The sequence below is a fragment of the Podarcis pityusensis genome (assembly GCF_964106645.2).
Source record: "Podarcis pityusensis genome assembly, chromosome: 6".
Taxonomy (NCBI): domain Eukaryota; kingdom Metazoa; phylum Chordata; class Lepidosauria; order Squamata; family Lacertidae; genus Podarcis; species Podarcis pityusensis.
In genome coordinates this window covers 1121166-1132857 of record NC_138030.1, presented here as the reverse complement: position 1 = coordinate 1132857, position 11692 = coordinate 1121166, and the positions used below count along the sequence as shown (strand labels likewise).

The 11692-nt window shown below is 42.0% G+C and overlaps 1 long non-coding RNA gene across 1 annotated transcript in view; it reads right to left on the bottom strand.

The window, feature by feature from the left end:
* The window catches only part of LOC308480344, a 54973-nt gene that overhangs the window by 17100 nt on the left and 26181 nt on the right, over positions 1-11692 (bottom strand). The window lies entirely within an intron of this gene.

Here is an 11692-nt window from a genome sequence, read left to right as displayed (position 1 = left end):
AGAAGGCTTGAAGAATTGATACTTTTAAATTCTGGTGCTGGAGGAGACTCTTGAGAGTCCCATGGACTGCAAGAAGATCCAACCTCTCCATTCTTTTTTTTTTTTTAAAAAAATGATATTTATTAAAGTTTCACATAAAAAAGACACATCAATAAGAAAAAAATTTAAAATTAAAAAGAAAAATACAGTATACAAAATACAGAAAGAAAAAAAAAGAAAAAACAGTTAAAAACAATTCCATCTTTTCATCACTACTTTTGGATTTACTTATTTTCTGGACCTCCTCATACCTCCCTCTTTTGTATTCCAATTCAGTTTGTTTGTCCAGCAATTTCTTTCCCTCCTTTTTAATCCCAATCCTTGATCTTAATATAATATAACATTAAATTTTTACCTATTAATAGCCAATTTTCCATTCTTTTAACCTTTTTAATCCTAATCCTTAATCTTGATCTGTATATAACTTTTAAAGCCTGTACAGCTAGAAACCACTTAATTTCAATCCATCATCACTCTAACATTCTTTAATTTTGCAATATTTCTGTAGGTAATCTTTAAATTTCTTCCAATCTTCTTCCACCAACTCTTCTCCCTGGTCATGGATTCTGCCAGTCATTTCCGCCAATTCCATATAGTCCATCAATTTCATCTGCCATTCCTCCAGTGTGGGTAGCTCTTGTGTCTTCCAATACTTTGCGATGAGTATTCTTGCTGCTGTTGTTGCATACATAAAGAAAGTTCTATCCTTTTTTAACACCGATTGGCCGACTATGCCCAGGAGAAAGGCCTCTGGTTTCTTCAAGAAGGTATATTTAAATACCTTTTTTAATTCATTATATATCATTTCCCAGAAAGCCTTAATCTTTGGGCACATCCACCAAAGGTGAAAAAATGTACCTTCAATTTCCTTACATTTCCAACATTTATTATCAGGCAAATGGTAAATTTTTGCAAGCTTGACTGGGGTTATGTACCACCTGTATATCATTTTCATAATATTCTCTCTTAGGGCATTACATGCCGTAAATTTCATACCTGTGGTCCATAACTGTTCCCAGTCAGCGAACATAATGTTGTGTCCAACGTCTTGTGCCCATTTAATCATAGCAGATTTCACCGTTTCATCCTGAGTGTTCCATTTCAGCAGCAAGTTATACATTCTTGACAAATTCTTAGTTTTGGGTTCTAACAGTTCAGTTTCTAATTTTGATTTTTCCACCTGGAAGCCAATTTTCTTGTCCAAATTGAATGCCTCCATTATCTGAGAATAATGAAGCCAGTCTCACACTTTGTTTTTTAATTTTTCAAAACTCTGCAATTTCAGTCTATCTCCATCTTGTTCCAAAATTTCCCAATATTTCGGCCATTTGGCCTCCATATTGAGCTTTTTCAAGGCTTTCGCTTCCATTGGTGACAGCCACCTTGGAGTTTTGTTTTCCATTAAATCCTTGTATCTTATCCAAACATTAAACAGTGCTTTCCTGACAATGTGATTTTTAAATGCTTTATGTGCTTTGACCTTATCATACCACAGATATGCATGCCATCCAAATACATTATTAAAACCTTCTAGGTCCAAAATGTCAGTGTTTTCAAGAAGCAGCCATTCTTTCAACCAGCAAAAAGCTGCTGATTCATAATAAAGTTTGAGGTCTGGCAGGGCAAATCCACCTCTTTCCTTTGCATCCATTAGTATTTAAAATTTTATTCTGGGCTTCTTGCCCTGCCAGACAAATCTAGAAATATCTTTCTGCCACCTCTTGAAACAATCCATTTTGTCCACAATTTGCAAAGTTTGAAACAAAAACAACATTCTAGGCAATACATTCATTTTTATCGCAGCAATACGGCCCAGCAGTGAAAGCTTCAAATTTGACCAAATTTCTAAATCTTTTTTCACTTCAGCCCAACATTTTCATAGTTATCTTTAAATAAGTTCCCATTTTTTGCTGTCATGTTAATTCCCAGGTATTTAACTTTCTTAACCACTGTTAAACCTGTCACATTCTGAAACCTCTCTCTCTCCATTGGTGTTAGGTTTTTCTCTAAAACCTTAGTTTTTAACTTGTTCAATTTAAATCCTGCAACTTGACCAAATTCTTGAATCAGTTCTAAAACCCTTTTAGTACTAGATTCTGGCTCCTGTAACGTCAGTACTAAATCATCTGCAAATGCTCTCAATTTGTACTGTTTAGCTCCGACCTGAATACCTTTAACCAACTGGTCCCTTCTAATCATGTTCAGCAAAACCTCCAGGACCGAAATAAAAAGAAGTGGGGAAATGTCCCTTTTTCGTGTCCCTTTTTCTATTTTAAGTTCTTCCGTCACCACATTATTTACAATTAATTTAGCCTTTTGTTCTGAATAAATTGCACTTATACCATTCTCAAAGCCTTGGCCTACCCCCATACCCTGTATATTCTTCTTCATAAAGCTCCAAGAAATATTGTCAAAAGCTTTCTCCGCGTCCACAAATATCAAAACTGCTTTAGTATTTATATTCACTTCTAGTTTTTCCAGAATATCAATTATATTCCTCAAATTGTCAGACAAATGTCTTCCTGGGATAAAGCCCGCTTGATCTTTATGAATCTCTTCCATCAACACTTTTTTAAATCTCTTAGCCAAAATGTCTGCAAAAATTTTTTAATCCACATTGAGTAATGATATAGGGCGGTAGTTCTTAAGCTGTGTCTTTTCAGTCTCTGTGTTCGGTACAAGTGTAATATATGCTTCTTTCCACGACTCTGGTGCTCTTTTCCCCTCCATTATTTCATTGCAGACCTCTTTCAAAGGTTGTATTAACCATTCTTTCAAGGATCTGTAATATCTAGAAGTCAATCCATCCGGTCCTGGAGACTTACCCAATTGCATATTTTGGATGGCACCTTCTATCTCCTGTTCAGTTATTTTATAGTTCAACATTAGTTTATTTTCTTGAGAGATTTTTTGTAATCCATTTGTTTTCAAAAATTGATCTAGATCAGTTTCTTTCAGTGGCCCTTGTGTATATAGTTGTTTAAAGTACCTCTGGAAGCAATTTCTAATCTCTGCTGGGTTCTGTATATTCCTTCCTTCCACTTCTAGGTTCGTGACTGTATTTAATTTTTGTCTTTTTTTCATTTGCCAAGCCAACAGTTTACCACATTTGTTAGCCGACTCAAATGTCTTTTGTCTCATTTGTTTAATTTTCCATTCTATTTCCTGATTCATCATTTTCATATATTGTACTTGATGTAACTTTAATTCTCTCAAAATCTCTTGAGATTTTGGATTTGTTCTCAATCTTTTTTCACTTTCCTTTATTTTCTCCAATATCTTATCCTTCTTCTCATTTTGAATTCTCTTCTTTACTGCGTTCTGCTGTATCAGAAACCCTCTCATAACCGCTTTACTTGCGTCCCAGATTACTCTTTTTTCCACATTGGTGCTCAAATTTATCTCAATATAATCTCTCAAGGTTTTTTGGGCCTTCTTAATCACTTCTTCATCTCTAAATAAGGTGTCATTCATCCTCCATCTGAAGGAACCGGTTGGTGTTAGTTTTATTTCCATCTTAACAGCATTATGGTCGGAGCAGGTTTTTGGGCAGATTTCCACTTTTCTTGTCTTTGGTGCCATTCCTCTAGTTACCCATATTTGGTCAATTCTTGTCTAAGTCAGTTTGGCTTCAGAGAAGAAGGTTCCCTCTCTAGCCAAGGGATTCTTTGTTCTCCAAATATCGACTAAGTCCAAGTTGTCTGTCATCTCAAAAAAGGTTTTCGGTAGTCTACCATCCTTAGTGACTACCTGTCTTTGTGCCTTGTCCATATGTGTAGATACCACTCCATTCATATCTCCCATCAAAATCACATTATAATCCAGATAGTCCATCAAGGTCTCATGCAACTTTTTAAAGAATTCAGATTTCCCCTCATTTGGTGCATAAACTCCTACTATTAAAAATTTCTCTCCTTGTATTTGAATTTCAATTGCCACAAATCTTCCTTGGTCATCTTTGAAGATAAATTTCGGTAATAGTCTCTCCTTTGCATAAATCACTACTCCTCTTTTTTTAACTTTATCCGAAGAGATAAATTCCTGGCCCAATCTTTTATTGATCAATACTTTCCTGTGTAGCCTTGTTACATGTGTTTCCTGTAAACAAATCAAGTCCAATTGTTCCTTTTTTAGTAGATGAAACACAGATTACCTTTTCTGAGGGGAGTTCAGACCATTACAATTCCAGCTTAGTAGTTGCCTGGCATGCTCTGGTCCAGGGGGTACGAAGAGTCGGACACGACTGAATGACTAAACAACAACAAAGAGTCACCCCCAAGCACTTAGCAGGTGGGGTCTGGAGGCGTGCAAATGATAAATGCTCCCTCAAAATTCTAATGCTAAATTAAAGAAAGATTGTTGCTATAACTGCGAGCAGGATGTAAGAGACAAGAGGAAAGAAGGCAGGGACTCTGAGAAGGTAAACAGTGGCTTAAAGGCTAGCTTTTGGAAGGAGTCCCAGGATTTGGGCCCATCAGACCCACACAGTGTGCACTGAACATGCAGCAGAAGGAGCAAGTAACTTGAATCCATTAGATCTACCCCCAAGAACAGGAGGAAACAAACTTCATCCAAGCTTGTGACAGCCCTTTAGAGATTTGAAGATGGCTCTCATATCTCCTGTCAATCTCTTTCCCGAGGTAAACGTCTCCAACTTCCTCAATCATTGTTCATAAGGCTTGGTTTCCAGACCCTGGAATGTCTTGGTCAGCCTCCTCTGCACACACCCCAACTTGTCAATATCTTCCATAAATTGTGGTGCCCAGAATTAGACACAATATTGAGCAGATTCATCCTCTAAGGAATGCATTGCCTACCACCGCCACTGACTGTGAGATGTGCTAATTCCTCAAAGTAAACAAGGTTGAATTGACACCAGTCAATCAGCAGACTCTGGGAGTTCTATCAAGACTGCTTGGAGTGCAATTCCTTCTGTGGTGTGCAGTGACCTCCAGATTGAACGTCCTTATTCTAAAAAGTGCACTTCTGTTAGAAACCAGGCATCAGGAGAGTCTGAATGGATGCCCATAATCTCGCCTCCCCATCCTGGCAAGGGGGAGTCCAGTCAAGGGGCTTGCTGGTGCCATCCTGCTTTCATGGCAATGCCCACTTTTGTTCATTGACACACCTATGTGCTGGTGGATGGGTCCTTCACAAAGATGGAGTATCCCTTGAGGACTTCCTTCCTAGGCAGCCTTGCCTTTGGGCTCAATCTGGGTCCTGTTTGACTCCACTTTCAACATGTCCTGCTCACCTTCCTCTCTGCCAGGCACTTCTGACTCTTTAATAAGCTGGAATGTTTCCCTGTCAATGTCATGGCTAATATCATAATGATACAGGGCTGCCACTTTTTGGACTCTGTTTGAAACAGGGTTGCCATATTTCAAACAGTGAAAATCCAGGTTTTTGGGGGTGGGCAAAGTTGTTAACTATTTTTGGGCAAGATCGCAAAAATAAATAAATAAATAAAAATGCATGGGCAGCCATGTGCCAGATTTTCATGTGCCAGATTTTAATCCTCCTCTATCCTCAGTTTCTACACTTCATTTTTACTTAATCCATTATACCATATCTGCCAAAACGGCCTAATATTCTTTTCCAACCTCTTTCTAGCATTCTTTTATATTGCAGTATTTTTGAAGATATATTTTAAATTTTTTCCAATCTTCTTCCATCGACCCTCAAGGGTATTTGGCCGATTTCCGCCCAGACGCTGCTGACAAATGCAGAAGTATGGCAACCCTGAGATCAGTTGTTGGTACCACACTGATCTGAGCCAGAGTCTCTCTTCAGGCTGTTAGGCAGGACTGAGGGAGCAGAAGGCAGCTCAGCATCCGCCACCCCACAAAAATCTGTAGGGAAGGGGGAGGCACCAGGAGTTCTGGTCACCCTTTCTGTCCATCATTGCAGGGTGCTTCTACGCACCCAGATGGTGCCACCTTCTGCCCTGTTCCTTTCAAAGTAGGAAGGTGGGCAAGTAAGCAGGCAGTGCAGGGACACGCTCCAAGAGAGAGACTACAAAGGACCTGGATCCGAGAAGTAACACATGAGACACACACATTTTGCCCACCAAACCCTGCTTGGTAAGATGGTCAGATATTTGGGAAGTAGGGACCATAGAACTCAAGAGGGGTGGATTTGCCCTTCACCCAGTGCATTTCCCCTGCTAACTCTGCCCCATTGCGAAGCTGCCCTTCCCTGGCTGTATGTGTGATCTGTTGGGTTTCCACAGCCCTCAGCCAAAGGCTCTTCCTCCCTCCCTCCTGCCAACACCCTTTTGGAAAGATATAAGCAAGCAAGACTCAAGAACAAGACACTCTGGTATGCAGGCACAGGGATCATTTTATTGCAGGCAGGGAAGGAAGCTGGATCGGGCCCTTTGGGTCAAGAGGGAGCTGGGTTTATCGTTGCCTTCACTCCTTGGGTGCTGGGTTCACCTCTCCAAAACTGTAGAAGTTGCAGGGATTTCAGGCTGTGCATCACTGTCATCACTTTGCTGCAGGAATAAAAGAGTGTTCAGGCACCCATGGAAATGTGGGATGTGAAACACAAGAGCAGTCAAGTTCAACATTCCTAGAGTGAACATGTTTACACATGGGGAGGAATCTTTGTCCAGCTAGCAGGTAAACTTCATGCTTCCTTCTGGGTTGGGACAGACTTCCTCTGCGTGTGACTAGAGGTGGGCATGGCCTCACCTGTGCAGGTAACAACAAAAGCACAGGGCAGGGCAGCCATCTCTCTCTTTTTGACTACATGCATCGAAGAAGCAACATCTGCTTAGCCAAAGATGCTCTCTGGGCTTCCAGAGAGGACAAAGGGACTGTCCCCTTATGAGATAGTTTCCAGGTATATATTACTTTTCTAAGCTAAGTCTGCCTTCTGGGATCCTATTGTGAACAGAATGATGTGTGAGTAAACCTTTTTATACTTTTATAGAAGACTGTGTCTTATCTTTTATGGGGAATAAGGGGGAAATACCAGAACAGTTATTACAGAGGCTTTAGCAAGCCTTAGCAACGCATCCACTGTGAGTTTAAAAAGGGGGATGTTACTCTGCTAAATTGTGAACTTGTTAACACAAGTTGGAAAGGCTATCATCAGACAATATATCCTCTCCTGCATCCCTGAACATTCCCACAGGAAATGCAGGACAAATAACCCTAGAGAGATTGGTGCTCATCACCCTAGCAAAGCAGATGACAAGGGTTTCCCTTACCTGGAGATGCCCAGATGAAGCCTTGGACCAAGGTACTCAGTGACAGAGCCCCATCCCCTTGTTCCCATGTCATAATTATGTACCATCTCTTAGCTGTCAGTTCAGAGGCAACAGGCATCCCTCCTCGAGCAAAACTGCACTTGAGCAATGTAAGTAAATCCCCTTTTTCATTCATCTTATTAAAAATGCTTGGTTCATTCTCACAACAGGGGTGAAGAGGTATTTCTGCTTCTCTTTCTCTTTCTCCTTCTTTCTCTTGATACATAAAGGCTACCAGATCTTTTGACCTATGAGACTCCAAAATCTTCCACAAACCACAGACAGAGTCTCTATCCCACTGCACCCCACCCTCCACCAAATTCAAAACCATCTCACCTTAGACAGGATTACGGCAATCTCGTGGGCATCCACCGCAGCACTTCTGAACACCGGGGCAGGACCAGTCATCTCTACACCGTGCAATGCAGATTCCCACACCTGGATCCTGGGGGCATCGTCCAGGCTTCTCTGCAAAAGAGCAAAGCCCTCAGTGACCCTTGGGCTCCTTTCCAACCTGACAGTTCTAGGGTTCTGTGGCTGAGAGATGCCTTTTGGCCAGAGAGACCCTCCCTGTGCAGCTGCAATGGAGTTCACTTTTGTCTGGAACCCAGAGGATCCCAGAAATCCTCAAGTGGGTTTCAGAAATCCACACTTTGCAATGCAGAGTCCCACACCTCGATTCGGATGGCATTGTTCAGGCTTCTCTGCAAAAGAGCAAAGCCCTCACTGACTCTTGGGCTCCCTTTCCAACCTGAAAGTTCTAGTTAACTGATGGTCTGGGCAGCAGACAAAGCCTGTCCATCATGCGTTGTGGTGGCCTTCTCCTCCTTGTGGGGCTCCTTGCCTCAACTGACTCCTGCCTCCAGCCAGAATCCAGGTAGGCACTTCTGAGTATAGAGATTCTGCAATTCTTCATAAGTCACAATGGCTTTGGTTCATGAAGAAGAGGAGCTTCCTATCCCACCTCACCCTCCACAGAATAAATGGTCTCACCTCTGACAGGATTAGCACAAGCTCGTGGGCAACTCCCGCAGCACTTCTGAGCTCCAGGGCATGACCAGTCATCCTCACACCAAACCACACAGGGTCCGGCCATACCTGGCTGACCCCCAGGACATTGCCCAGGCTTCCCTGCAACAGAGCAGAATTCCAAGGTTGAGAGATGTCTTTGGCCAGAGAGGCTCTCTCTCTTCATGTGGGATGGGGCTTCTTTGCATCCAGTAGCCAGAGGAGCCCAGGATTCCTAAGGTGGCCTCTGTTCTGCTCAGGGGTCTGAGGTGTCACACAAAACTAGACTTCCCAATGACACCCCACCCCTGTCGTAGGGTGGTCCCTGCACTCTCAGCAGCTCAGGAGCAGAACAAGTCCTGCCTTTTGGAGCAGCAGGAAAGAAAATTGCTCCATCTTCCATGTGGTGGCCCTTCAAGTATTGGAAGATAGCTCTCCTACTTACTCTTAGTCGTCTCTTCTCCAGGCTAAGCAGACCGAATAAAAAACAATAAATCAGCAGCAGCAGCAGCATCTGCCTAATTGTGCTGTGTCCTCACACAAGGGGCTCAGCCTCTTACCTGGATCTATGCAGACCATGGAGCACATGCTTGAGCAGCATTTCTTGGGAAAAGGACAATTATAATCTTTAGGTATCTGAAGAAGTGTGCATGCACACGAAAGCTCATACCAATAACTAACTTAGTTGGTCTTTAAGGTGCTACTAGAAGGAATATTTTTTATTTTGACTATGGCAGACCAACACGGCTACCTATCTGTAACTGGAACTATGGAAGGCACCACATTGAGCCGCATGAAATGGAAGTCCATCAACCTCACCAAGAAACTTGCACAGGTACAGACTGATATCTTCTTTCTTACTAAATGCAAGAACCTGGACATTATACCCAAGGGTCTTAGAATTAAGAACCCTCTACAATCCACGTATCCCACTGAATATGCAAGAAAACTATGCAACACTTTCTCTAAGAAGCTGCTCAAACATCTGATCAGCGTTCTCTACTCTAAACAGAAGCTAATAAAGGAGGAACTCCTTGTATTGGACAACTCTATCAGGAACCACCAAGCTTGGCAAGAGTTCCAAAAGGAAAAACAAAATATTTACCACTCTCAACTGGAGCTACTGAAAAAACAGAAAAACAAGAAACTCTCTAACCTTTCCAACCTACAGGCTACTAATCAAAACAAGATCAACAATATTGTCAATCTCTCACAGCAAGCACTCAGCCCAGCTGAGGAATCAGTTCTTTCACGTGGATTGTCATTCTGCCCTGCCAAATCCCCACACATGATTCAGTTCTACGGGGACTTGGAAGCATTTTTCCGCCGTTTACGCCTGAAGGAGTATTTTCAACACACACAACAACAAGACAAATCAGAACAAACAACAACTTCACAACACAACACCTCTCAACCCACTGGAGAACAACAACCACCCTCCCAACAGAACACTGACCACCAACTACCACCGAAAAAGTGTTACACAAAAAGGGACTCCACATGGACCCCTCCTGATGGACGCAATACCACACTGGACTTGTATATTGACTGCTTCCGCCACAGAATCCAAACAGATGTGACCAGAAAACACCATCGCTTACAACAAAATCTAAACCATGCTGAAAGGAGAGCCATAGATAATCTCAGAAACAACCCAGACATTATAATTAAAGAAGCAGACAAAGGTGGAGCTGTCGTCATCATGAACAAAACTGACTACATTCAGGAGGCTCACAGACAACTTTCCAATACCGCCTTTTACATAAAATTGGACTCAGACCCCACACAAGAATACAAGAAAGAACTGAACAAGATTGTTAAGGAGCTACCCCCACACATCCAAGAACAGATCCTCACCAACACACCAACAGAACCTCGACCAGGAACTTTCTATCTTCTACCTAAAATACACAAACCAGGAAATCCAGGACGCCCCATCATTTCAGGTATTGGCACTATTACAGTGGGTGTCTCTGGTTATATGGACTCTGTTCTGAAACCATATGCCATCAGTGCTCCCAGCTATGTACGTGACACCACAGATTTTCTGAGGAAAATACAATCTTTAAATAATCTTCCCAACAATACTATACTAGCTACTATGGATGTGGAATCTCTGTATACCAACATCCCACACAACGATGGTTTACAAGCTATAAGGAACACCATTTCAGATATAACCACAGCGGACCTTGCCACCAAACTCTGCCAATTTGTCCTTACACACAACAACTTCAAATTCGGTGATGACCTGTTCCTTCAGATCAGCGGCACAGCAATGGGCACCCGCATGGCCCCACAGTATGCCAACATCTTCATGGCAGATTTAGAACAACGTTTCCTAAACTCCTACCCACTCAAACCTCTCTTATACCTGCGATACATTGACAATATTTTTATCATCTGGACACATGGTCAACAGACCCTGGACACCTTTCACCAGAAATTTAATGATTTTCACCCCACAATCAACCTAACAATGAATCAATCTATGCAAGAAATACATTTTTTGGACACTACTATAAAAATACAGGATGGGCGCATAGACACCACCTTATACCGTAAACCAACTGACCGACAAACATATCTACATGCCTCTAGCTACCATCCCAAACATACCAAACAGTCCATTGTATACAGCCAGGCACTACGTTACAGCCGCATCTGTTCCAATTCTACAGACAGAGACTCTCACCTAAGAGATCTACAGCAAACCTTTTTAGAACTAAAATACCCAGCAGATAAAGTTAGACAACAGATCAACAGAGCCAGACTGATACCCAGAGAGAACTTGCTGCAAGACAGACCCAAAAAAGAAAATAACAGAACACCTCTAGTCATCACATACAGCTCCCAAGTTAAAACAGTACAACGCATCATCAGAGATCTACAACCTCTCCTGGACAATGACAGTTCTCTTTCTCAAGCTCTGGGAGGAAGACCTTTCATTGCCTACAGACAGCCACCCAATCTTAAACAACTCCTAACCCACAATAATACTACAACCAGACTTAACACCGACACTGGCACCAGAGCCTGTAATAAACCCAGATGCCAACTTTGCTGCCACATACACCCGGACAACACCATTACTGGCCCCAACAACATCACACATACCATCTCGGGACTATTTAATTGCTCATCGTCTAACATTGTGTATGCCATCAAATGCCAACAGTGTCCTTCAGCTCTCTATATTGGACAAACAGGCCAAACCTTACGCCAAAGAATAAACGGACATAAATCAGACATCAAGAATCACAAAACAGAGAAACCAGTAGGAGAACACTTCAATCTCCCAGGACATTCTATACAAGATCTCAAAGTAGCTGTTTTGCTACAAAGGAATTTCAGAAATAGACTGGAAAGAGAAGCTGCTGAATTGCAACT